The following is a 25317-nucleotide window of genomic DNA, read 5'->3' on the forward strand; positions in this document are numbered from 1 at the left end:
CTCGGACACTGTAGGGGTAAGTGATCATCGTGAAAGTTCACTTAGTGATTGGTGTCCCTCCTTATTCCCTTTTTTACATCAGGGAAGAAAGCGGTCCTCTAAATCCAAGCACAAGGAATGTGCAGAATGTGGTATTCCTCTACCTGACGAATACGTTAAAAGACTATGTGGTCCGTGTATCCAACGTCTAATAGCGGAAGAAACACCAGATTTCGCTTCTAGTCTGAGACAGATGGTGAGACAAGAGATTAGGAGCTCTACTAGATCTCAATCTCATAATAGGGGGTCTAAAATAATAGACTCTGGTTCCCCAAGTTCACACGAAAGTGACTTAGGAGATCTGAAGTCAGAAGCCTCTCTCTCATCAGTGTCCTCCTCGGGTTCTGAATATGAACATTCCTGTTTTTCTTTTGACCGCATAGACCGCCTCGTTAAAGCGGTAAATAATACAATCGGTATTGAGCAGACGCCGCCAGAGAAATCCATGCAGGATGTCATGTTCAGAGGTCTGGACCGTAAATCCCGCCGATGCTTTCCGGTGGTGGAGAAAGTCAGCGCCCTAATTTCCAGAGAATGGAAAAAACCGGAAAGAAAAGGTTCTCTTCCTCCATCCTTCAAACGGAAGTATCCGTTCGAGGAATCTGCTTCGGCCACGTGGGATAAAGCCCCGAAGCTTGATGCGGCTGTAGCCAAGGCTTCTAAAAAGTCCTCTCTACCGTTTGAAGATCTGGGGACTTTAAAGGACCCACTGGACAGGAGGGCAGATGTGTTTCTCAAAGGAGCCTGGGAAACTTCAGCAGGGGCTCTCAGACCATCAATCGCTGCCACCTGCACGGCACGCTCCATGATGGTGTGGCTGGATAGCCTGGAGGGTCAGCTGAAGGACAAAACCCCGAGAGATGAAATATTATCCTCCCTCTCTATGATTCAGGGGGCTGCGGCTTACCTTGCTGACGCTTCAGCGGACTCAGTTAAATTGGCGGCTAGGTCGGCCGCGCTCTCTAATTCAGCCCGTAGAGCAATCTGGCTGAAATGTTGGCAAGGAGACATGCAGGCCAGATCTAAATTGTGCAACATCCCGTGCGTGGGAGAACACTTATTCGGTCCGGTTCTGGACGAATTATTAGAGAAAGCGGGAGACAGTAAGAAACGGTTTCCCTACCTGGGTAGGCCTACTTACAGAAGAGGCACTAATAGGAGATGGTTTGATCGAACAAGACCAAATAGAGAAAGATCCAGATATGATGCCAACAAAAAGAAAGGTAGAGGCTACATGTTTAGCTCCTTTAGAGACAACAGGAAGCCACAATGACTGGCGGACCGGGTAGGAGGCAGGCTTCTAGCCTTCTATCCGGCATGGCGTACTATATCCAATAGCCCGTGGGTCTTGAACATTGTGGAGTCTGGTTTAAAGTTTGACTTTCGTTTCACTCCTGACGACAAGTTTCTGGTAACACCATTGCGTTCTTCCTCCACAGAACAGCTGGCGTTAGAGACTGAGGTCCAGGAACTCCAACAGAAAGGCGTTTTGGTGGAGGTTCCTGAAACACAGAGGGGTAAAGAATTCTATTCTCCCCTCTTCTTGATTAAAAAGCCAGATAACACTTTTCGCACAATTATAAACCTGAAAGGCCTAAATAGATTTTTGTGGATCCCGTCATTTAAAATGGAGTCGGTCAAGTCTGCAATAAAGTTATTGTTTGGCGGGTGCTTTATGGTCGTCTTGGATCTGAAAGACGCGTATTATCACGTCCCCATACACGTAGACCACCAGTGTTATCTAAGAGTTGCAGTCCTCTTAGGAGAATCAATAAGACACTTCCAATACAGGGCACTCCCCTTTGGGGTTGCGGTGGCCCCTCGGGTATTCACTAAAATAATGGTGGAGGTTATGGCGCATCTTCATGAGCAGGATATTCTCATAGTTCCATATCTCGATGACCTATTAATAATAGGAAACTCCGAATCACACTGCACGTCCCAACTACACAAAGTAATCGCAGCCTTGCAAAGGTTGGGGTGGATAATCAATTTTAAAAAGTCACGGTTGCAGCCTCTAGAGATTCAAGAATTCTTGGGTCTCATATTGGACTCAAGGTTACAAGAATGCCGTCTACCTGACGTTAAGTTGGAAAAGATCCAACGACAGATTCTTGGAGTGATTGCTAATCCAGTTATAACATTGAGGGGAGCAATGTCACTGTTAGGCTCACTCACGTCGTGCATCCCGGCAGTACGATGGGCCCAGTACCACACCAGGGTCCTACAGTGGGAGGTTCTGTACAACACTCGTCGGTTAGAAGGTCACTTGGACAGTTTTCTTTCCTTGTCAATTGCCACTATTCAGTCCTTACGTTGGTGGTTACACGCTCCAAACCTTCGTAAGGGGGTACCCTGGATAAACCACATATCACGAGTATTAACCACAGACGCTAGCCCCACGGGATGGGGGGCACATATGGGCGAGATGTGGGTCCAGGGGGTTTGGTCACCCTCCGAACAGAGTTTGTCATCTAACCTCAAAGAGTTGTTGGCCGTAGAACGAGCTCTGAGATATTTCCTTATATCCTTACAGGACCATCACGTCAGAATATTCTCAGACAATCAGGTAACGGTAGCTTACGTTAACCACCAAGGGGGAACCCGATCCAGGTCCTTAATGGAGGTATCGGGTCGTATCTTACAGATAGCCGAGAATCATCTACGGTCACTAACATCACTGCACATAAAGGGGAAGCACAACGTTGTAGCCGACTTTCTAAGTCGCAGAAAGCTCGGGCAAGGAGAGTGGGTGCTCAATCAGACCATCTTCGATCAGATCACCCATCGTTGGGGATACCCACAAATAGACCTCTTCGCCAACAAAGAAAACAAAAAATGTCGTCGGTTTTGTTCCCTAAATCCCAGAGACAATCCGGTGGCGGTGGACGCTCTCCTGATTCCTTGGCACTTCGAAACAGCCTATGCCTTTTCCCCGTTGAACTTGATCCCGATAGTCCTCAGAAAGATTCGGGAGGACAGAGCTCATGTGATTCTGATAGCGCCATTCTGGCCCAAGAGGCCGTGGTTTCCTTGGTTGAGGAAAATGTCCATTTCTCAACCATGGATTCTCCCAGAACTCCCAGACCTCCTCTCACAGGGTCCGATCTTCCATCCACGAGTGGCCAGTTTACATCTGACGGCGTGGGATTTGAAGGGTCATTATTAAGAAAAAAGGGATTTTCTGAGGGACTTATTAATACCCTATTAAAAAGCAGAAAAAACTCCACTACAAATATTTATGTAAGAATCTGGAGAAAATTCCTTTCAGTCTCAGGATCGGTTATCAGTCAGAAAGCTAGGATTCCAAAGATCTTGGAGTTCCTGCAGAAAGGTCTCGAAATGGGGCTAGCTACAAGCACCCTCAGAGTCCAAGTTTCTGCCTTGGGGGCACTGTATAACTGTGGGTTAGCTAAAAATTATTGGATTGCTCGGTTTATTAAAGCGGCCGCTAGATCAAGACCCATCGTTAAGAATAAACTAGCCCCGTGGGACTTAAACTTAGTCCTCTCAGCGTTAACGGAACCCCCCTTTGAGCCTTTAGAATCTGCGTCTATAAAGATCCTGTCCTTAAAAACTGCTCTTTTGATTGCTCTTACGTCTGCTAGGAGAGTTAGTGATTTGCAGGCCCTCTCTAGACTAACTCCTTATATGCAGATTAGAGAAGATAGAGTAGTATTAAGAACGGATCCCCTCTATCTCCCAAAAGTAGCATCTAGGTTCCACAGACTCCAGGAGATAAATCTCCCTACCTTTTGTCCTAATCCTAAAAACCCAAAGGAACTCAGACTCCATACATTAGATGTCAAAAGATGCCTTCTTAAATATATTTCTTTAACAGATCCCTGGAAAAAAGACAATTCCCTGTTTATATCCTATCAGGGAGTCAAAAAAGGGTTTAGAGTGTCCAAAAACACCTTGAGTAGATGGATTAGGGAGGCAATTTCTCTGGCTTATTCAGCAGGTGGCCTAGAAGTCCCGGAAGGCGTAAAGGCTCATTCCACTCGTGCCATGGCATCTTCCTGGGCAGAGAGATCGGAGGTGTCAATTGAGGACATATGTAAGGCGGCCACATGGTCATCGCCGTCTACTTTCTTGAATCATTATAGATTAGATCTTGGTAGCTCCAATGATCTCACATTTGGTAGAAGGGTGCTGGAAGCAGTAATCCCACCCTAATACTCTTTTCTCTGTAATTCTCTCGTTAGTGCTGTCATGACGACTGAATAAATACTCAAGCTACTTACCAGGTAGCGGTGTTTTTCAGGAGTCCATGACAGCACTCCTATATTCCCTCCCTTTCTACTGGTATGGGTTTCATCACGATAAGTATATTCTAATGTAGGTTAATTTTCTACAAAATTTAGTCACAAGGTGAAATGTGTTAAGATATTTATGTGTTACTAATCAATGGAGGTCCTCTCATGCTCTGTAATCCAACTGATGCGGGAGAGAGGTGCCGCCCTTTTATCTCTGTAGGTTTCCTGTCCCTGAAGGGCGGATCCCCTCTCTCGTTAGTGCTGTCATGGACTCCTGAAAAACACCGCTACCTGGTAAGTAGCTTGAGTATTTTTACACAAAAAGGTACATTTGAACTGAGCACGTGGAAGAAGAGAAACTTTTCCTAAAGTTTTTTTGTTTTCCCTGTTAAGCTGAGTGATCATGAATGGATTTCCATAATCCATCCCCCCAAAAAATATACTGAATAGATCCAGTCTTCCTGAATGGTAGAGGATACCATTGGGCAGTATTTTGCATTTAGTGTAGGCACAATTTTACTCTAGCCAGTAATTGTTGGTTTTCCACTACTTACTAGTACAGTATAATATATGACATGGCGGTAGAAGTTCCATGGTAACTTTGGCTATACAAATATGTGCAGCTCCTGTAGTTGGGACCTTGTACTTTCAGCTGATATGGACCTCTTTGCTTTCTTATATGAGCTGGTTAAAGAGTTTGCTATTACCCAGTGCATGAGCCTGTGTATTCTTAAGTGGGCCATAGACTTTAGACCTTTGCCAGCGGGATCAACTGATAGTCTAATGTTTGTAGTTGCTGCCAAAATTAAATGGGACATAATGGGCTTTTCATACTATTGTTTCATCTGTTTCATCTAGCAGACGAAGCCCTTGAGAATACTGTTGCTGTTCATTTTCCTCATTATGCAGTATCGTCTGCCATAGACACGCCAATATGAATATACTTAATATATTGGCAGCAGGTATTTAATGTGAATATTTTGCCTATTTTTTTGTACGACTCAAAACGCGGAATTACAGCGCCAGGTGGAGTCATAAAAGACGAGTTGAAAAAATTCTTTTGTGGCCACATAAGCAATTCAATACTAGACAAAGCCTTCTTAAATGTTGAAATCACTGAGATAAAATTAAAAAAAATATACTTAGCTTATAGACTAGTATCATTCCAGCAATATCAACGCTTTGTCTCCTAACGGTCATGGGAGCACTGCAGCCAATCGGCAGCTGCTGATCAGCTGCAGCCTTCACACTTCTGCCTGACACTTCCATTACCTTAGATTATATAAGAATATATAATAAGATTATACCAGCTCATAAGACATGTAATTGTCCTGATTCTAGAATTACGTATAAGGCCTCATTCAGTTGTACATGTTCTCGATGAGAGACATGTTTCTTCTTGATCTGCAGATTCCAGTGGCTCAAATGAATAGATCTGGGAAAAAAAAACATCTCAGGTTGGTACTGTTCGGGGCTCGTGCGAATGACTGTATTTTCGGTCCGAGTGCAACCCGACAAAACATCAGATTGCACTCAGCTATGCAAGTCAATGAGTCCATGGAAAACCTTGGACTACACTTCGATGACATCTGAGTTCGGTGCGATTTTCACTAACAGAGACATTTTTTTTTCCCATCTTCTCGTCATCTGAGAAAATCGGAGCACAATATGATCACACTCTGATCAGAGTATTCAAACCAAGCAGGAAATCGGGTACCTGATGGAGTAGTCAACCCGACTTCGGAATGTGTTGTATGTATGAATGATGAACCAAAAAGCATACATACACCCTTGTCTTCACCCGGTGGCAGCGCCCAGGAGCCACCACTCTTTTTCCTGTGTGGTTTTGAATAAGTTTCTTCTCTCCAGTGTCTGGGTCAGTGGTCGGAGCAGCAGCCTTTCATTCTTACAAGTTCAGAGTTGTGCCAGGACCCAACCAGGCAGGTGAGTACACACAATGCTTTGCTCGCTGTGTCTCATATTGGGGGGTAACACACTTAGAGACCCTTTTTCTTTTCACTCTGATCAGAGTGTGATTATAGCATGATGAGAGAAAATCCGGTGGTGTGACCCTGGCCTAATGGGTAGGAGAAGTGGAGAAGCTTTGAAGTTTATCTTTTTTGATACGCTAAAAATGGTGTGATGCTATAAACATCCGGAGTTTTGTGTTCTATGGAAACTTCCGGACTCTATGTAGAAGATACAACACCGGTGCATCAGTGGATTTCACAAGGTCAAATTACAGCCGATGCCTATCTTTGTGTAATCAGAGTTTCTCGGACTGTGACGTGCTGTAATGCGGCTTGTGTCCCAGCGACTGCAGTGTAATTTCACTGATGTCTGGACCTCTGCACATTGAACACTAGATCCTCGGTAATGTGGTGATATTACTTTTATGGCTTTTGTGTTAATGATTACTGCCTCTTGCTTATTTGTCTCGTTACATGCTTGAAAACTAGCTTGTGATGTCTTGGTGTCTTTTGCATGTCACCTGATGGAAGGATCTGTTTATGTAATATGTAAAGTATCCTGCTGAAATCCCACATGGCCATTGATGGCAGCATTTCAGGACAATTGACCTAAGCAACCTGTGATGCATTTACATCTTCAGGTATCTTGTTTTATTTTTTTATTCTGTACCATTAGGGTTTTCACTATCAATTGCTTGGCCTAATGATAAGATTTTTTTTTTCTTATTTTGACATATGGATTTACTACATATGCCATAATACATGACAAAGCATCTGTAGCTTAATATTGTAATATTTATAGATGATTGGCATTATAGTGATGAGGCTGAGCTAAGCATTTTAGCCATGTGATCCAAGTGCACAGTCCAATATATATCTAGAGGTGTTTGACATATATCTAAAAAAATTTAGTTACCGTATATAGATGTATAAGTGCAGTCCTGACATATCTTGGGAGAAATCAGCTTCACTTTTGGCTTATATTTTTCAAAGGAGAGCACTCTCCTGTTATTTTGAGTTGTTTCAGTATATAATACTGTATTATCATCATTGTTGTTGTTAAAGGGCTTGGGTTCTGCTGTCAATGGAGAGTTGATCTGATTCCCATACAAATGAATAGGTAATCCCCCACCTCTCCACTGATGCAAGTGCATATCAGGGCCCTGTTCTCGAGATAGCTGCAAGTCTCCTTGGTGGCATCTGCGTCTTCCATAAATGTAGAAGATGGAAATTCCCCTTTAAATTTAACTTGTTGTATCGTATTCTCAGACCACAGGGGGGTGATCCTGCCTCTTGCCCCAATCATCTGTGCCAATAATTTTGCCATCAACATTTTGGATTTGCCAATGTCCTATGTTGTAAGGGTCAATACCCCAATTTTTGTGCTCCACTACATAAGGGGTTCTTACTGAAATGAAATGCAAGTGGCTAATGAAGCATAATGAAGGTCTTACTACTTGATGTTTGCAGATAACACAGGCGGTGCTGTATGTGTGTGTGCATCATAAACACTTAGTCTTTATTTTATATGTTGTGCTTTTCTTGTCTGTTATGACTTTAGCTCGCTGTATTCTCAACGCTGGCATTGTGTTTGGATCCCAGCCTCGCATGTTTGCACACTACAGCTCTGTCTCTCTTTGTAAGTGCTCCTGACATGATGTATTATTTAATTAGCATCAAGTTTCCGCCGGACAGAATAGCAGATCGTGTAAAAGTCATGTGAAAGAAACTATTGCTTGGTGGGCTTTTCCCAGTTGTCAATGGGAAACTACTGCCAAACTAAGCCCCTCACAGAGCAGAGGGAGCTGAATGCAAGGATTCACTGCCACGGCATACACTATTTACTACTAATAACGCAATGAAATGGGCCATTATGTTTTGTATCAGTCCTGGCCTTCTTTCACCAAGTATAAAACACTACTGGATTATCTGCACGGGATGAGATCTGTCACGTGACAGTGTCCATAACTATTGCCCACCCCGAGCCAGGCCATTCATACCGTAATCAATGCACAATCAAATGGAAGCAGTATATCATCTAAAACTGCATGCGGAATAATAAATGTGTGCATAAGCCATAGCTTATCTGATATACAGTTGTGGCCAAAAGTATTCACACCCCTGCAATTCTGTCAGATAATACTCAGTTTCTTCCTGAAAATGATTGCAATCACAAATTCTTTGGTATTATTATCTTCATTTAATTTGTCTAAAATGAAAAAACACAAAAGAGAATGATGCAAAAAGCAAAACATTGATCATTTCACACAAAACTCCAAAAATGGGCCAGACAAAAGTATTGGCACCCTCCGCCTAATACTTGGTTGCACAACCTTTAGCCAAAATAACTGCGACCAACCGCTTCCGGTAACCATCAATGAGTTTCTTACAATGCTGTGCTGGAATTTTAGACCATTCTTCTTTGACAAACTGCTCCAGGTCCCTGATATTTGAAGGGTGCCTTCTCCAAACTGCAATTTTAAGATCTTTCCACAGGTGTTCTATGGGATTCAGATCTGGACTCATTGCTGGCCACCTTAGAAGTCTCCATTGCTTTCTCTCAAACCATTTTCTAGTGCTTTTTGAAGTGTGTTTTGAGTCATTGTCCTGCTGGAAGACCCATGACCTCTGAGGGAGACCCAGCTTTCTCTCACTGGGCCCTACATTATGCTGCAAAATTTGTTGGTAGTCTTCAGACTTCATAATGCCATGCACACGGTCAAGCAGTCCAGTGCCAGAGGCAGCAAAGCAACCCCAAAACATCAGGGAACCTCCGCCATGTTTGACTGTAGGGACCGTGTTCTTTTCTTTGAATGCCTCTTTTTTTCTCCTGTAAACTCTATGTTGATGCCTTTGCCCAAAAAGCTCTACTTTTGTCTCATCTGACCAGAGAACATTCTTCCAAAATGTTTTAGGCTTTTCAGGTAAGTTTTGGCAAACTCCAGCCTGGCTTTTTTATGTGTCGGGGTAAGAAGTGGGGTCTTCCTGGGTCTCCTACCATACAGTCCCTTTTCATTCAGACGCCGACGGATAGTACGGGTTGACACTGTTGTACCCTCGGACTGCAGGGCAGCTTCAGCTTGTTTGGATGTTAGTCGAGGTTCTTTATCCAACATCCGCACAATCTTGCGTTGAAATCTCTTGTCAATTTTTCTTTTCCGTCCACATCTAGAGAGGTTAACCACAGTGCCATGGGCTTTAAACTTCTTGATGACACTGCGCACGGTAGACACAGAAACATTCAGGTCTTTGGAGATGGACTTGTAGCCTTGAGATTGCTCATGCATCCTCATAATTTTGTTTCTCAAGTCCTCAGACAGTTCTTTGGTCTTCTTTCTTTTCTCCATGCTCAATGTGGTACACACAAGGACACAGGACAGAGGTTGAGTCAACTTTAATCCATGTCAACTGGCTGCAAGTGTGATTTAGTTATTGCCAACACCTGTTAGGTGCCACAGGTAAGTTACAGGTGCTGTTAATTACACAAATTAGAGAAGCATCACATGATTTTTCGAACAGTGCCAATACTTTTGTCCACCCCCTTTTTTATGTTTGGTGTGGAATTATATCCAATTTGGCTTTAGGACAATTCTTTTTGTGTTTTTTCATTGAAGACAAATTAAATGAAGATAATAATACCAAAGAATTTGTGTTTGCAATCATTTTCAGGAAGAAACTGAGTATTATCTGACAGAATTGCAGGGGTGTCGATACTTTTGGCCACAACTGTATGGACTGAAGTGGGATTCTGAGAATGATCAAAATGTAAAAAAGTAAAAAAAGTGATACTCTTGCTCACTGATCCTCCACAGGTCCTGTGCTGACACATATCTGGGCCCGACCAGTCTCCAGTGTCCTGTGTAGGCATACGGTAAATGTCAGGAGATCCCTGGCAGCAAATGTGACCCGCCATAGGCAGTGATTGGCTTTACGCACATTTCTTGAGTTGTCATGGTAAGAATTGGTGAGGGTGAATATTAATTTTTAACTCTAAGCCTTATTATCCACTGGTCAACTCGTTTAGTGGTGGCCTTTTGGTAGTACGACCTGGTCAACTTACTGCTTGGCATTTGCCTTTATTTTATGTGAATGCCTATTTAAACCGTAAACCTCAATCCTGGTAGGGAGTCCAGGTCCCTCACCAATTGCTGAAAAAAAAAACCTGAAGGGTGCGTAGCCCGGGCGACAGGAGCATACTGCTGAAAAGCCTATGCTTTCTATTGAATCCATGTACTATGTGCGCACACTTGGTCAGGAGCTGTGTACTCTGGTCACCTCAGCGGCTTACCTCTTGCGTTTTTGAGCAGCACTCTGAGGGAAACCCCCACTAACCTGCTTGCAATCAGAAGGATGTATACATGTTTAGTTGCTTTGTGGGAACCTGTCAACTGATTCATGCTGCCAAAGCCAGAGGTGGTTTGAATCAAAACCCGGCCTTTTATTTTCCTATTTTTTTTTTTTATCTCTGCTTATATCGGTAAAGATGGTGTTGGAGATGAAAAGAAGAATGAGAAATACGTGTCTGTTTTCCACTTCTTTAAAACAAAGTATTCCATTATTTATGTCTACAAAAGCCCACTAAAAATATCTTAAATTGCGTTCCCTTTTATATAAAAATTACTTTTTATTTTGGATATATTTTATCAATTGGGGCAGGGCTAGAAAAGGTGAATCAGGCTATCTTTTTTTATTTAGTTTTATTTATTTTTGTTAATTTTTTTTTTTTTCTAATTTTTAATTTCTGTTTTTTTTTATTTATTTCACATACCGTGCCCTCCATAAAAAATATTTAGGAGACGTTTTAATATAGTATTTTATTGCTGATTTCCCCTGCAACTGGACTGGTATATTAGCCACAGTTACAGGGGTGAATTCCGCTGCCTGCCTGCATAGCAGAGCTGTCTCCTATGACACAGCAACTCCTTTTCCTTCCCTACACTCAGTGATCCCATGATCATTGGGTCCAAAAGAGGAAGTGCACTCCGTGTTTCCTAATCTATATACACAAGCACTGGTTCGGCTTGTGTATACAGTGCATCCAAGCTTTGATTCATGCTGCCTGCGGTTTGGGCAAAATGAAACCGCTGACAGGTTCATGTTTTAGGATAATTTCCATTTTTGAAGATTTATAATTTTACATGAAAGTCCATTCGCCTTTTACTTGATATTGATGATCACTAATGAAGAGTTTGCTGAAAAACTTTGGAGTTGGACCACTCAAAAGCTATTTTTTTTGTTAATAATAAATCTTTATATAGTGCCAACATATTCCACAGCGCTTTACAATTCAATAGTTCATATACAAGTCATAAGTAACAACATTGAAAATAATTCAATACCGTATATACTCGAGTATAAGCCGAGATTTTCAGCCCATTTTTTTGGGCTGAAAGTCCCCCTCTCGGCTTATACTCGAGTCATACCCGGGGGTCGGCAGGTGAGGGGGGGCGGGGGCTGTGTAATTATACTTAACCGCTCCCGGCGCGGTCCCTGGACCTCCCTGCTTCTTCCAGCGCTGCAGCTTCTTCCTGTACTGAGCGGTCACATGGTCCCGCTCATTACAGAAATGAATATGCGGCTCCACCTCCCATAGAGGTGGAGCCGCATATTCATTAATGTATGAGCGGTAACGGTGACCGCTCAATACAGGAAGAAGATGCAGCTCCGGGGAAGAAGCAGGGACTGCACAGCGCCAGGAGCAGGTAAGTATACGGGGAGGGGGAGCGCAGCGCGATATTTACCCCTCCTCGTTCCAGTGCGGCTCTGTCTTCATCGTCCTCTGGCAGTGCCGCCCAGGTCAGAGGGCGCGGTGACGTAGTCAGTGCGCGCCCTCTGCTGAACGTCAGTGCCGAAGACGGAGCCGCACGAGGAGCAGGTAAAAGTGCCGGGGTCCTGAGCGACGGAGAGGTGAGTATGTGATTTTTTTTTTTTTTATGGCAGCAAAAGCAAATGGGGCAAGTGGCTGTGCGGAGCGTCTTATGGGGCCATAACACTTGTGCAGCACTATATGGGGCAAGTGGCTGTGCGGAGCATCTGTATGGGTCCATAACACTTGTGCAGCACTATAAGGGGCAAGTGTCTGTGCGGAGCGTCTTATGGGGCCAAAACACTTGTGCAGCACTATAAGGGGCAAGTGGCTGTGCGGAGCATCTGTATGGGGCCATAACACTTGTGCAGCACTATAAGGGGCAAGTGGCTGCGCGGAGCATCTTATGGGGCCATAACACTTGTGCAGCACTATATGGGGCAAGTGGCTGTGCGGAGCGTCTTATGGGGCCATAACACTTGTGCAGCACTATATGGGGCAAGTGGCTGTGTGGAGCGTCTTATGGGGCCATAACACTTGTGCAGCACTATATGGGGCAAGTGGCTGTGCAGAGCATCTGTATGGGGCCATAACGCTTGTGCAACACTATAAGAAGCAAGTGGCTGTGCGGAGCATCTTATGAGGCCATAACGCTTGTGCAGCACTATAAGGGGCAAGTGGGTGTATGGAGCATCTGTATGGGGCCATAACACTTGTGCAGCACTATATGGGGCAAGTGACTGTACGGAGCATCTGTATGGGGCCATAACGCTTGTGCAGCACTATATAGGGCAAATATCTCTATGGAGCATCTTATGGGGCCCTTATTACCCTTTATGCAGGATTATATGGGGCATATTTTAATATGGAGCATCTAATGGGGTCCATCAAACTTTATGGAGCATTATATGGGGCTCCTGATTCAATATGGATATTCAAAAACACTTAAACTACTGATCTCTCAATTAATTTTACTTTTATTGGTATCTATTTTTACTTTTGAAATTTACCGGTAGCTGCTGCATTTTTCACCCTAGGCTTATACTCGAGTCATTAAGTTTTCCCAGTTTTTTGTGGCAAAATTAGGGGGGTCGGCTTATACTCGGGTCGGCTTATACTCGAGTATATACGGTAATTAAAGCAAAGATAATGATGACCCTGAGCTTACAATCTACAATGAGGTAGGGCGTAGACACAAAGTGCAGATGCTTATTTACAATGATGGTCCATCCATCTTGAGGGAATAGGGATAGATAAAGGCTGCATGAGGGTGTCACCAGCCAGCATGTGTGGTGCTTTTGGGTGCAGTGGAGTTTGATAGAACGTGATAGGCCACTCTAAACAGATGTGTTTTTAGGGCGTGCCTAAAACTGTATAAGTTGTGGTTAGTCCTGATTTCTTGGGGTAGAGCATTCCAGAGGATTCGTGCAGCACGGGAGAAGTCTTGGAGGCGGGAGTGGGAGGTGCAGATTAGTGCAGATGTCAGTCGAAAGTCGATCGCAGAGCGTAACAAGCGGTTAGTTCGATAAAACGAAATTAAGGTGGAAATGTAGGGGGGTGCCACACTGTGGAGAGCTTTGTGGGTGAGAACAAGCAGTTTAAATTGGATCCTATAATGTACGGGCAGCCAGTGCAATAACTTGCACAGACCGGAGGAGTCCGAGTAGCGATTAGCCAGATAGTTGACCATGGCTGCTGCATTAAGGATGGACTAAAGAAAGGAAAGTCGAGTGAGGGGGAGGCTGATTAATAGAGCATTACAGTAGTCCAGGCGAGAGTGGATCAGGGCAACAGTGAGGGTTTTTGTTGTTTCCATGGTGAGAAAGGATCGGATTCTAGAGATGTTCTTTAGGTGCAAGTGACAAGAGCGGGCAAGCGATTGTATATGGGAAGTGAAGGAAAGATTGGTGACCCACATACAAGGGGCGTTAATTAAAGATTTCCCCTGACCCACTTCCTGTGGACTGAGAGCAATGAAACTTGACACAGTTATTAGTCCTTCTCTGCATAGATGCCACCTATAGGGACCCACACTTGTCCCATCTCTTTAAGCAACTGTAAACACCTCGCTTATAGAAGTCGACAGGTTGCTCCAAAAGCCACATTGTGACTTCGGAAATCAGAGTCTCATCATCTGGAAAATGCTTGCCCTTCAAAAATAACTTAATTGTTGGAAAGAGGTGGAATGGAAGTCCGATCGTGTGAGGTCGGTTGAATAAGAGGGATGCGGTAGAATTTCAAAGCCACAGAAGCATGCTTCCATTTGGGCAACATGTGAGTTGTGAACTGGTGCATTGACTTGCCTCCTGGTTTTGATGGCCTCCCTCAATTTCTAAATACCAACTTATATGACTAATCACCATGGTAACGCATAATATAGCAGTAATCTGTACCATATGTGACGTGGACCACCAAGACCTATCATCTAAGATAGACAAACAACAAACGAAAAAAAGGATGATAACTGGTCAGACCAATTGTAAAAAACTATAAACTTTATTAATGATTTTTAACAATATAAAACCAGGTGGAAGGGGGAGAAGTGGTAACAACACAGAATACACTGCTGAAAGGATAACAAGAAGGGCGCACCCAGGACTGACAGTCCTCCAAAGTTAGGAATTGTATGTATAGGAATAGAAAAAACAAGCAGAATTGAAAAAGTAAAATATAAAAAACTAAGTAAACATAACCAAAAGTAGATAGACTATGTAAGGGGGGCAACCAAGCTACCAGCAACCGTTCACCAAGTATAGATGGGTATTCAGGCAGCGGCTACCATAATACTACCACAATGAATGCCACTGCCTAATAGACCAACACCATAATTGCCGCTGTAACAAGGTACCCACCGCACAGAGGACTGGAATCCTGGGGACGCGCTTCTGCCCCAACGCGCGTTTCGGCGATCACACCTTCGTCAGGGAGCATAGGTCGTATGTGCACATGGGGTTTAAAAGCACCAAGACCGGAAATGCGGGAGTGCGAGGGTGCGGCGACAGAGTGCACGTGTGGCTCATAGAAACTGAAGAAAGCGTCCGCATGTACAGGAAGTAGAGGGGCGTGGCAACCGGGAGCAGCTGTGCGGCACCATGGAAACAAGAGCGTCGGCCGCGTCCGAGGAAAGCCGAAGGCAGCCGAGGATCACTGGGGCCCCATGTGATCCGAGGCAACCAACGGCCACCGCGGAAGCGCGCAGGCGCATATGGATCACACAGTGCGTGCACCTGTAGCCGCAACCAGAGTGAACCTACTGCTACAAATAAAATGTAATATTGTGGGTATACATGTCACAGGAGTAAGTAAATGTTGTTTACAATAATAATTCAGCAGAGATTGTCATAATGGAATCAGCCACTTGCCACGATGGCAATTATCGCACAGCATAGAAGAAACATTGCCAGTTTGGCACCACCAAAGATACTTATTAGAAGGGGCACAACTTAAATAAGTGGTAGCATAGTATCAATAATGCATCGACAATTCTGCATATAATGGCCACAAATAAGCCCACTGAAACCAAACTAAACAATGGTGGGAATTTATAATGCTGGCAGCCTCTGACAAAATCCATACAAACACTGCAATATGACATATTTATCACAATCAGATATCTAAGAATAAATTAATAACATATGTAACAGTATCTATATAAATACAGTATGGGACAATCAATAATACAAAACTTAATAGCTTATAGCCACAGTCCATTTTTTCTTCATTCCTTCTAGAAGATACTCTTATTCAAGACTTGAACCGACGATATCCACATCAAAGCGCCGGAGACCAAAGACTCAAACGGGCCACAGAGCACAACCAGGTCGACATGTGCTGGAAATAAAACAGGTAAGTTAAAAACAAAAATAAAAACACAACAGCATGTAAGTGTTGGTACTATACAGACAAAACCAACAACCACAGAAGTTGGCATAGGGAAAGGAACCTCAATTAAAGCAATGAGTATTAAAGAAAGGGGGCATAACTAATATTGTCATTTAATCCAGCCGGTTGTACCGTGCCCAGAGTCCAGATGTACCTAGACTCGACACGGGCCAGCCTCTGGAAAGTATCACCCCCACGGATCCCCACATCAAGTAAATCAATACCTCTAGCCCTGAGAAGGCTGGCATCACAGTCATGAAACATCTTAAAATGGCGTGGTAGTGTTTTAAGGGTGGACGTGTCATCAACCGTGGCCGCAGCGTCGATACCCAGAACATGTTCACGAATCCGTATTTTTAGCTGGCGAGTGGTCATGCCAACATACATTTTGTCGTATGGGCATGTTACCACATAGATCACGTTTCTGCTGGTACATGTGATTTTTTTTCTTAATTTTAAATTCGCGTGATCTATCAAAGTTAGAAAATACGCCAACTCTCTCAATGTTCGGGCATGCGACGCAGCGGCCACACGGAACACACCCCGCCCTAACAGCCATAGTGTCCAGGAAAGTAGTCACTTTTTCACCTGTATAATGACTATGGACTAAGACATCCCTAAGGTTCCTGGACCGTCTGACTGCAATGCCAGCCCTCTCCGGGAGGTAGCGTGCGATGACTGGATCAGCCCGCAACACATGCCAAGATTTTTGTAGGATCCTTTTCATCATTGGAAATTGGGAGTGGTATTTGGTAACAAAACGAACAATATCTTGCTCTTGTCTCACATTGCTCTTATATAATAAGAAGAATATTTTGCTCTGTTGAAAGCTTTCTTTACACTACGTTTACTATGGCCTCGAGACAATAGCCGATTTTTTAAGTCATCTGCCTGATCAAGAAAATCCGCCTCAGTAGAACATAGTCTACGTAGACGGAGAAACTGACCTGTGGGGATGGCACGAATAACATGGTCAGGATGTGAGGAGGAGGCGTGCAACAAGAGGTTGGTTGAAGTTGGTTTCCTGTAGATAACTGTCTGCAGGTCACCACGTCCATCACGTTTTAACATGACTTCCAAAAATTCGATGGTGTGACCATCGAATTTATATGTTAATTTGATGTTACTAGTATTATTATTTAAGGATGTCATGAAATCCTGCAAATCATTAACCGAACCCCGCCAGATCATCAAAATGTCATCAATGTACCGTGTCCACAACGGGACACGGCACATAGACTCCGGATGATCCGGCAGGATCATAGATCATGTTCTACTGAGGCGGATTTTCTTGATCAGGCAGATGACTTAAAAAATCGGCTATTGTCTCGAGGCCATAGTAAACGTAGTGTAAAGAAAGCTTTCAACAGCAAAATATTCTTCGAGGGACTCATTATTATATAAGAGCAATGTGAGACAAAAGCAAGATATTGTTCGTTTTGTTACCAAATACCACTCCCAATTTCCAATGATGAAAAGGATCCTACAAAAATCTTGGCATGTGTTGCGGGCTGATCCAGTCATCGCACGCTACCTCCCGGAGAGGGCTGGCATTGCAGTCAGACGGTCCAGGAACCTTAGGGATGTCTTAGTCCACCCTTAAAACACTACCACGCCATTTTAAGATGTTTCATGACTGTGATGCCAGCCTTCTCAGGGCTAGAGGTATTGATTTACTTGATGTGGGGATCCGTGGGGGTGGTACTTTCCAGAGGCTGGCCCGTGTCGAGTCTAGGTACATCTGGACTCTGGGCACGGTACAACCGGCTGGATTAAATGACAATATTAGTTATGCCCCCTTTCTTTAATACTCATTGCTTTAATTGAGGTTCCTTTCCCTATGCCAACTTCTGTGGTTGTTGGTTTTGTCTGTATAGTACCAACACTTACATGCTGTTGTGTTTTTATTTTTGTTTTTAACTTACCTGTTTTATTTCCAGCACATGTCGACCTGGTTGTGCTCTGTGGCCCGTTTGAGTCTTTGGTCTCCGGCGCTTTGATGTGGATATCGTCGGTTCAAGTCTTGAATAAGAGTATCTTCTAGAAGGAATGAAGAAAAAATGGACTGTGGCTATAAGCTATTAAGTTTTGTATTATTGATTGTCCCATACTGTATTTATATAGATACTGTTACATATGTTATTAATTTATTCTTAGATATCTGATTGTGATAAATATGTCATATTGCAGTGTTTGTATGGATTTTGTCAGAGGCTGCCAGCATTATAAATTCCCACCATTGTTTAGTTTGGTTTCAGTGGGCTTATTTGTGGCCATTATATGCAGAATTGTCGATGCATTATTGATACTATGCTACCACTTATTTAAGTTGTGCCCCTTCTAATAAGTATCTTTGGTGGTGCCAAACTGGCAATGTTTCTTCTATGCTGTGCGATAATTGCCATCGTGGCAAGTGGCTGATTCCATTATGACAATCTCTGCTGAATTATTATTGTAAACAACATTTACTTACTCCTGTGACATGTATACCCACAATATTACATTTTATTTGTAGCAGTAGGTTCACTCTGGTTGCGGCTACAGGTGCACGCACTGTGTGATCCATATGCGCCTGCGCGCTTCCGCGGTGGCCGTTGGTTGCCTCGGATCACATGGGGCCCCAGTGATCCTCGGCTGCCTTCGGCTTTCCTCGGACGCGGCCGACGCTCTTGTTTCCATGGTGCCGCACAGCTGCTCCCGGTTGCCACGCCCCTCTACTTCCTGTACATGCGGACGCTTTCTTCAGTTTCTATGAGCCACACGTGCACTCTCTGTCGCCGCACCCTCGCACTCCCGCATTTCCGGTCTTGGTGCTTTTAAACCCCATGTGCACATACGACCTATGCTCCCTGACGAAGGTGTGATCGCCGAAACGCGCGTTGGGGCAGAAGCGCGTCCCCAGGATTCCAGTCCTCTGTGCGGTGGGTACCTTGTTACAGCGGCAATTATGGTGTTGGTCTATTAGGCAGTGGCATTCATTGTGGTAGTATTATGGTAGCCGCTGCCTGAATACCCATCTATACTTGGTGAACGGTTGCTGGTAGCTTGGTTGCCCCCCTTACATAGTCTATCTACTTTTGGTTATGTTTACTTAGTTTTTTATATTTTACTTTTTCAATTCTGCTTGTTTTTTCTATTCCTATACATACAATTCCTAACTTTGGAGGACTGTCAGTCCTGGGTGCGCCCTTCTTGTTATCCTTTCAGCAGTGTATTCTGTGTTGTTACCACTTCTCCCCCTTCCACCTGGTTTTATATTGTTAAAAATCATTAATAAAGTTTATAGTTTTTTACAATTGGTCTGACCAGTTATCATCCATTTTTTTCGTTTGTTGTTTGTCCCTCAATTTCTGCAGCAGTGAAGCACAGTATGCCCCAGTAATCATGGTACCCTTTGCTAGGAAATCCATCAATAGTACTCCGTACTGGTCCCAAAATACTGTGAGCTTGACTTTGCCTGTCGAGGGTTGGGCATGTGCCTTATAAATAAATAAATAATCTTTATTTTTATATAGCGCTAACATATACCGCAGCGCTTTACAGTTTGCACACATTATCATCGCTGTCCCCAATGGGACTCACAATCTAAATTCCATATCAGTATGTCTTTGGAAGGCGGTGAGTCATGATGCTTCCATTGCATCGACTGGACTTCAGTCTCAGGATCATAGAGATGGACTCGGCTTTCATCCTGTGTGATCAGTCTGTTGAAAAAGTCCTCCTGGTTTCCATGGCACATCGTCAATAGAGCCTGAGAGCAATCAACTCATTCCTGATTCTGGAAAGGTGTGTGCAAATTGCCTCTTCAGAGAAAAAGAGGACTTAAACTCTGTAGCGCCACCTGTGGGAAGTAGCGATCCTACAAGTCACAATCAACCCTCTAACGAGTCGTGTATTATGACTTAGGATAAAAGCCAAATCAGTATCTCAATTCGCAGACACGGTGTTTCGGGCTGCTGGCCCTCGTCAGTGCGAAGCATGAGAACTAATTTGGCTAGGTGAGGGGCTCTGGAGTGCGGTCTAAGGGGTAACGTTTCTCCTTATGGAGAGTGACATACCAGCTGGCTTGTCAAGGTAAGGAGGCTTATTCGCCGTGCAATGCTCCTCTGGGAAACATAATATGTAAATTGCCTCTTCAGAGGAAAAGAGGACTTAAACTCTATAGCGCCACCTGTGTGAGCAGCCGGGGAACCCAGTGAGTGGATACCTTATGTGTGAAGATTGTCTTGGATGATTTTTTCCACAGACCCAACACTAATCTTGACATTTTGGGCTAGGTGGCGAATGGTTACGAGGCGATTTTCCAAAATGGCATTGGAGCTGTTTGCACCGAAGTCCGACCAAATTTGAATTGACGATGCTAGTTCTTGACTACATCATATGATGGGAAATCATCACCATAAACCTCTTTAATTTCATCGAACGTCTTCTTTGGTGTGTGGCCTTTCAAGTAAAGGAACTTGTAAAGGAACTTGATGACGGTTCTGTATCCCACTGGGTCCATTATCAAACCTCACATCACTTCAGCACCTGAAAATCAAGACCGTTATCAGTTCTGAGTTGCAAATTGGCACGAAACCCATAAAGACTTGTATCATTACACATGTGCAGTTTCAGGATCCTGTGATAAATAGAAGTGAGTCAGGGGAAATCTTTAATGAACGCCCCTCGTAACACCCAGACAGCGTGCCAGCTGCCGAGGTGTTATTGTGGTGCCGTACACTGAGAGGGAGATGTCCTCTTTAGGGAGGTCAGTAGACTTCGGTAGTCCGTTAGTCCAGTAAACAGAAAATGGGCCCGAACATGAATCTGGTCACATTCATAGGGTAACTGTTGGTATCAAGCATATTAAAATTCAACCTGCGCAGTACATATTTTCCCTAGATTGTTGAATTGATGTGCTAATCTATTGTATAAGTAGTGAAGGTTATAAATGTATTTACTAGATTTTGATTATGAATGACAAAAAAGTGTTATCGGAGTTATTTTTCTGTACTGATGGGCAATAGTATAACCATTAACAGGTCGGAATCACACATCTGTGTTTTGGCTTTTAAATGTGGATTGCGATGCATAGAATGGCTATGAGTCTCCTAAGAGACACAGAGAAAGTTGAAAGAGGTTGTCAACTTTAGGTCAGGAGACCTATGGATGGTCCATGCCTCTCACATGTAGCATGGTGACTCAGTGGTTAGTGGGGGTCCTGAGTTCAAATCCCACCAGGGACAAAATCTGCAAGGAGTTTGTATGCTCTCCAGTTAGTTTGCGTGGGTTTCCTCCGAGTTCTCCGATTCACTCCCACATTCCAAAGACATCCTGATAGGGAATCTGTATTGTGAGCCCCAATGGGGACAGCGATGATAATGTCTGTAAAGCGCTGTGGAATTAATGGAGCTTTATAAGTGAGTAAAATAAATAAATAAAATGAATACTTTGTCCACAAAAACATGGATTTGTCAACCTGACAAAAATGGCTAGTTAGCTGTACAGGTTGTTTGTCAGTCTCCATTCTCATATACCACTATACTTCCATGCCTCAAGAGAGCAAACAGTTTTTTTTGTTTGTTTGTTTTTAAATTACAAATTTCTGATGTTATTCATCACTTAAATAAAAGAAAAACTGTTCCATTTTGGTATTGCCATAATCATACAGACCTGAATAATCACATTGCCAGGTCAGTGTTAAATTAAAACGAACACCGTAAATTAAAAAAAAATAATACTTCCAACAGGTGGCGCTATAGAGTTAAGTCCTCTTTTTTGCGAAGAGGCAATTTGCATATTAGATTTCCCAGAGGAGCATTGCACGGCGAATAAGCCTCCTTACCTTGACAAGCCAGCTGGTATGTCACTCTCCACAAGGAGAAATGTTACCCCTAAGACCCCAGTCCAGAGCCTCTCACCTAGCCAAATTAGTTCTCACCCTTCGCACTGACGAGGGCCAACAGCCCGAAACACCGTGTCTGCGAATTGAGATACTGATTTGGCTTTTATCCTAAGTCATATTGCATGACTCGTTAAAGGGTTAATTGTGACTTGTAGGATCGCTGATTCCAACAGGTGGCGCTATAGAGGTAAGTCCTCTTTTTCTCTGAAGAGGCAATTTGCATAAAAATAATAATAATTTTTAGCAATTTTGCCACACTTGGAATTTATTTCATGCTTTCCCTCACATCATATGATAAAATGGATGGTGTCATTCAAAAGTACAACTTGTCTGCAAAAACGGTCCTAAAGGGGTTAACATGTACGTTGTTCATGGGACAGCTGTAATTAACAGCTAATTACACTAATGTAACAATCTAGATTGACACAAGTGAATGTATAGTATGGTTGCTGGTGTACTCAAAAATAATTGTCTTGCAGCGTGGAATGTTCTGTTGGCATTTTCGATAATTATGCTAGTCATGTATGAGGTAGTGGAGGCGAAGCTGCCAGTTCTGCAAAAATTTTGATGTTTGAGTGGGTGGTGGAATTTCTTCATATTGAAAACCCTAGCAGCAGATGCACATACCAGTTCATTCTTGCAATATAATATTTCAAGAAGAAATTTTTATTATTAAATTTGGTACCTTTTAATTTGGTACCTTTTATTATTCATAAATTTAATTATCAGGGATTATTATTTATAAATCTATTTTAGCACTTTCATTTATAGCTTATGGATGTATGCATTTCTTCATGGGTTTCCTGAAGTGTCTTGTTGACACTGTAAGGGCTTTGTATTGTGTAAAAAATAAATATATATATATATAGATAGTATATATTGTATATATCTGTTGTGGAGGTCCGAACCAGTAGGCTGAAGCTGATTCTTCTAAATATGAATATTAACATGTTCATTATATTAATATTGATCATATAACTTAATATTGAGCACAATTAAGTATGCTGACATCCCCCTACATACCACATGAACTTGCACACAGCCCCTCTATATACCGTAAGAGCTTACATACAGCCCCCTATCATTGTTTGAGCCCCCATATAGCCTCCTTTACACAATGAGCCCCAACATAGCGCCCACATAGCCTCCTACATTCAATATTAGACCCCAAAAACCTCCTATATACAGTATTAAGCCCCCAAATAGCCTCCTATATTCAGTATGAGCTCCCATATACAGCATAAGCCCCTATATAGCCTCTTATATACTGCATGTGCCCCACATAGCTTCTAATATAGAGCATGTGCCCCACATGGCCCTTTATATACTGCATGAGCCCCACATCCTCTTATATATAGCACGTGTCCATATAGCCTCTTATATACAACGTGTGCCCCACATGACCACCTATATACAGCGTGAGGATGCACATAGCGGTGACAGCGGGCAGAGGAGGGCATGGTGCGACCCATGGACCAGTGTTTGTCATTCAGCTGTCTCAGTCCTTGGACCAGACAGGAACAACCAGAGGGCCGGATGTAGCCTGCGGGCCGCAGTTTGTTTAGGTCTGACTTAAGGGATCGTTTTCTTTTGTAAATATTTTGGGCTTGGGTTCTAATTTCAATTAACATAGTTTTTCAGGATATGACTAAGGATAGGTCACCTAAATAGGATTCTGTATTAACCCCTTTCCGGCGTTGGGCGTAATAGTATGCCCACGACGGAATCCCTCCCTTTGATCTGGGCTCTGGCGCTGAGCCCACATCTTTCCCTACACATGTCAGCTGTTTTGAACAGCTGACATGTGCCTCTAACAACCGCAGAGGTGGAATCGCGATCTACCTTCGGCTGTTAACCTGTTAAATGCCGCTGTCAATCTCTGACAGTTTTTTTTTTTAACGCGCGTTTACCGGAAGTGCACTGGAAATCCCGCGCATCGGTGATCCCGTCACATGATCGTGGGTCACCGATGTAAATCATTCAGCTGTGGCGATGAAAACTAAATCTCCGAGCACTTACAAATACTCAGAGGACCTCTTTGGTTGTCATAGCCAGATTGCTATGAGAGTCACACGGTTGTTGGCGCTGATAGCAAGTGAGCATTTCTGCAACGCACAGGCTATCTGATCATCGCCAGTATTTCACAGAGACGATCGGATTAAGGCAGCTTCTAGTCTCCCATGGAGACTATTGAAGAATGCCAAAAGTAAAAAAAAAAATATACATATATATATGTGTGTGTGTGTGTTCAAATCACCCCCCTTTCTCCCCATTCAAAATTAAACAATAATACAAAAATCAAATATACACATATTTGGTATTGACGCATTAAGAATTGCCCGATCTATCAATATAAAAAAATAATTAACCTGATCGCTAAATGGCGTAACGAGAAAAAAATTCAAAACGCCAGAATTAAGTTTTTTGGTTGCCGCAACATTGCATTAAAATGCAATAACAGGCGATTAAAAGATCATGTCTACATCAAAGTGGTATCAATAAAAACGTCAGCTCGTGGCGCAAAAAATAAGCCCTCACCTGATCCGAGATCAAGAAAAATGAAGACATGATGGGTATCTGAAAATGGCAGCATTTTTTTTCCCCCCTTTTATTTTTGATTTTTTTTTTTTCACCACTTAAATAAGAGAACCTAGACATGTTTGGTCTATGTTCTCGTAATGACCTGGAGAATCATAATGGCAGGTCAGTTTTAGAAATTAGTGAATATGGTTAAAAAAAAAACACAACCGTGGGATTGCACTTATTTTTGCAATTTCACCGCACTTAGAATTTTTTTCCCGTTTTCCAGTATAGGATATGTTAAAACCAATGGTGTCGTTCAAAAGTATAACTTGTCCCACAAAAAACAAGCCCTCACATGGCTATTTTGACCGAAAAATTTAAAAAGTTATGGCTCTGGGAAGAAGGGGAGCAAAGAACGAAAATGCAAAAACGAAAATACCTCTGGTCATGAAGGGGTTAATAAGTGTAGTCCTACAGGAATCGCTGCCATCCTATTGAAGCTGTGTCTGGTACTGTAGCCTAGCCCCATCCGAATAATTTAGGTGAAGCTACAGTACCAGGCAAGCCAGAATGGATCAGACACTTAAAGATCAATAATTGTACTGATTTGTGTGGGTATAAAGGTGAAATGTCCATGATCACACAGCAGTGGCCTTTGTTATTAGTACAGACATTGACTGTTATAAAGACTGTAGGGTCAGCTATGTAGTTCAAGTTCCACTGACCTCATTTGCACTTATGTCTGCTGTATTTCCTAGATATAATCAACTTTCTTAAGATAATTAGTAAATCTTAATATATGTCCACAGATGTATGATAACTCTTGGCCCAATTAACCTTTCTTCCCCTGTTAACAAGCATGTAAGGTTTTATGAAATGTGCATGTTATTTAAAGGGAATCTGTCACCAGGTTTTTGCTACCCCCATCTGGCAGCAGAATAGTGTAAGGGC

The 25317-nt window shown here is 43.0% G+C and overlaps 1 protein-coding gene across 4 annotated transcripts in view; it reads left to right on the forward strand.

Annotated features, from left to right (window-relative positions):
- WASF1 (WASP family member 1) overlaps window positions 1–25317 on the forward strand; it is a 134582-nt gene that overhangs the window by 50638 nt on the left and 58627 nt on the right. Inside the window, exon 1 of one of the 4 annotated variants that reach the window (XM_077289556.1) lies at window positions 5956–6242. The exons of 2 other annotated variants lie outside the window; for them this stretch is intronic. The gene's annotated coding sequence lies outside the window, so the exon portion shown is untranslated. Of the gene's footprint in view, window positions 1–5955; window positions 6243–6794; window positions 6910–25317 lie in introns of those variants that run through there. One more of the 4 variants, XM_077289557.1, reaches the window with a different exon arrangement.

This window comes from Ranitomeya variabilis, chromosome 2 (genome assembly GCF_051348905.1).
Source record: "Ranitomeya variabilis isolate aRanVar5 chromosome 2, aRanVar5.hap1, whole genome shotgun sequence".
Classification (NCBI taxonomy): domain Eukaryota; kingdom Metazoa; phylum Chordata; class Amphibia; order Anura; family Dendrobatidae; genus Ranitomeya; species Ranitomeya variabilis.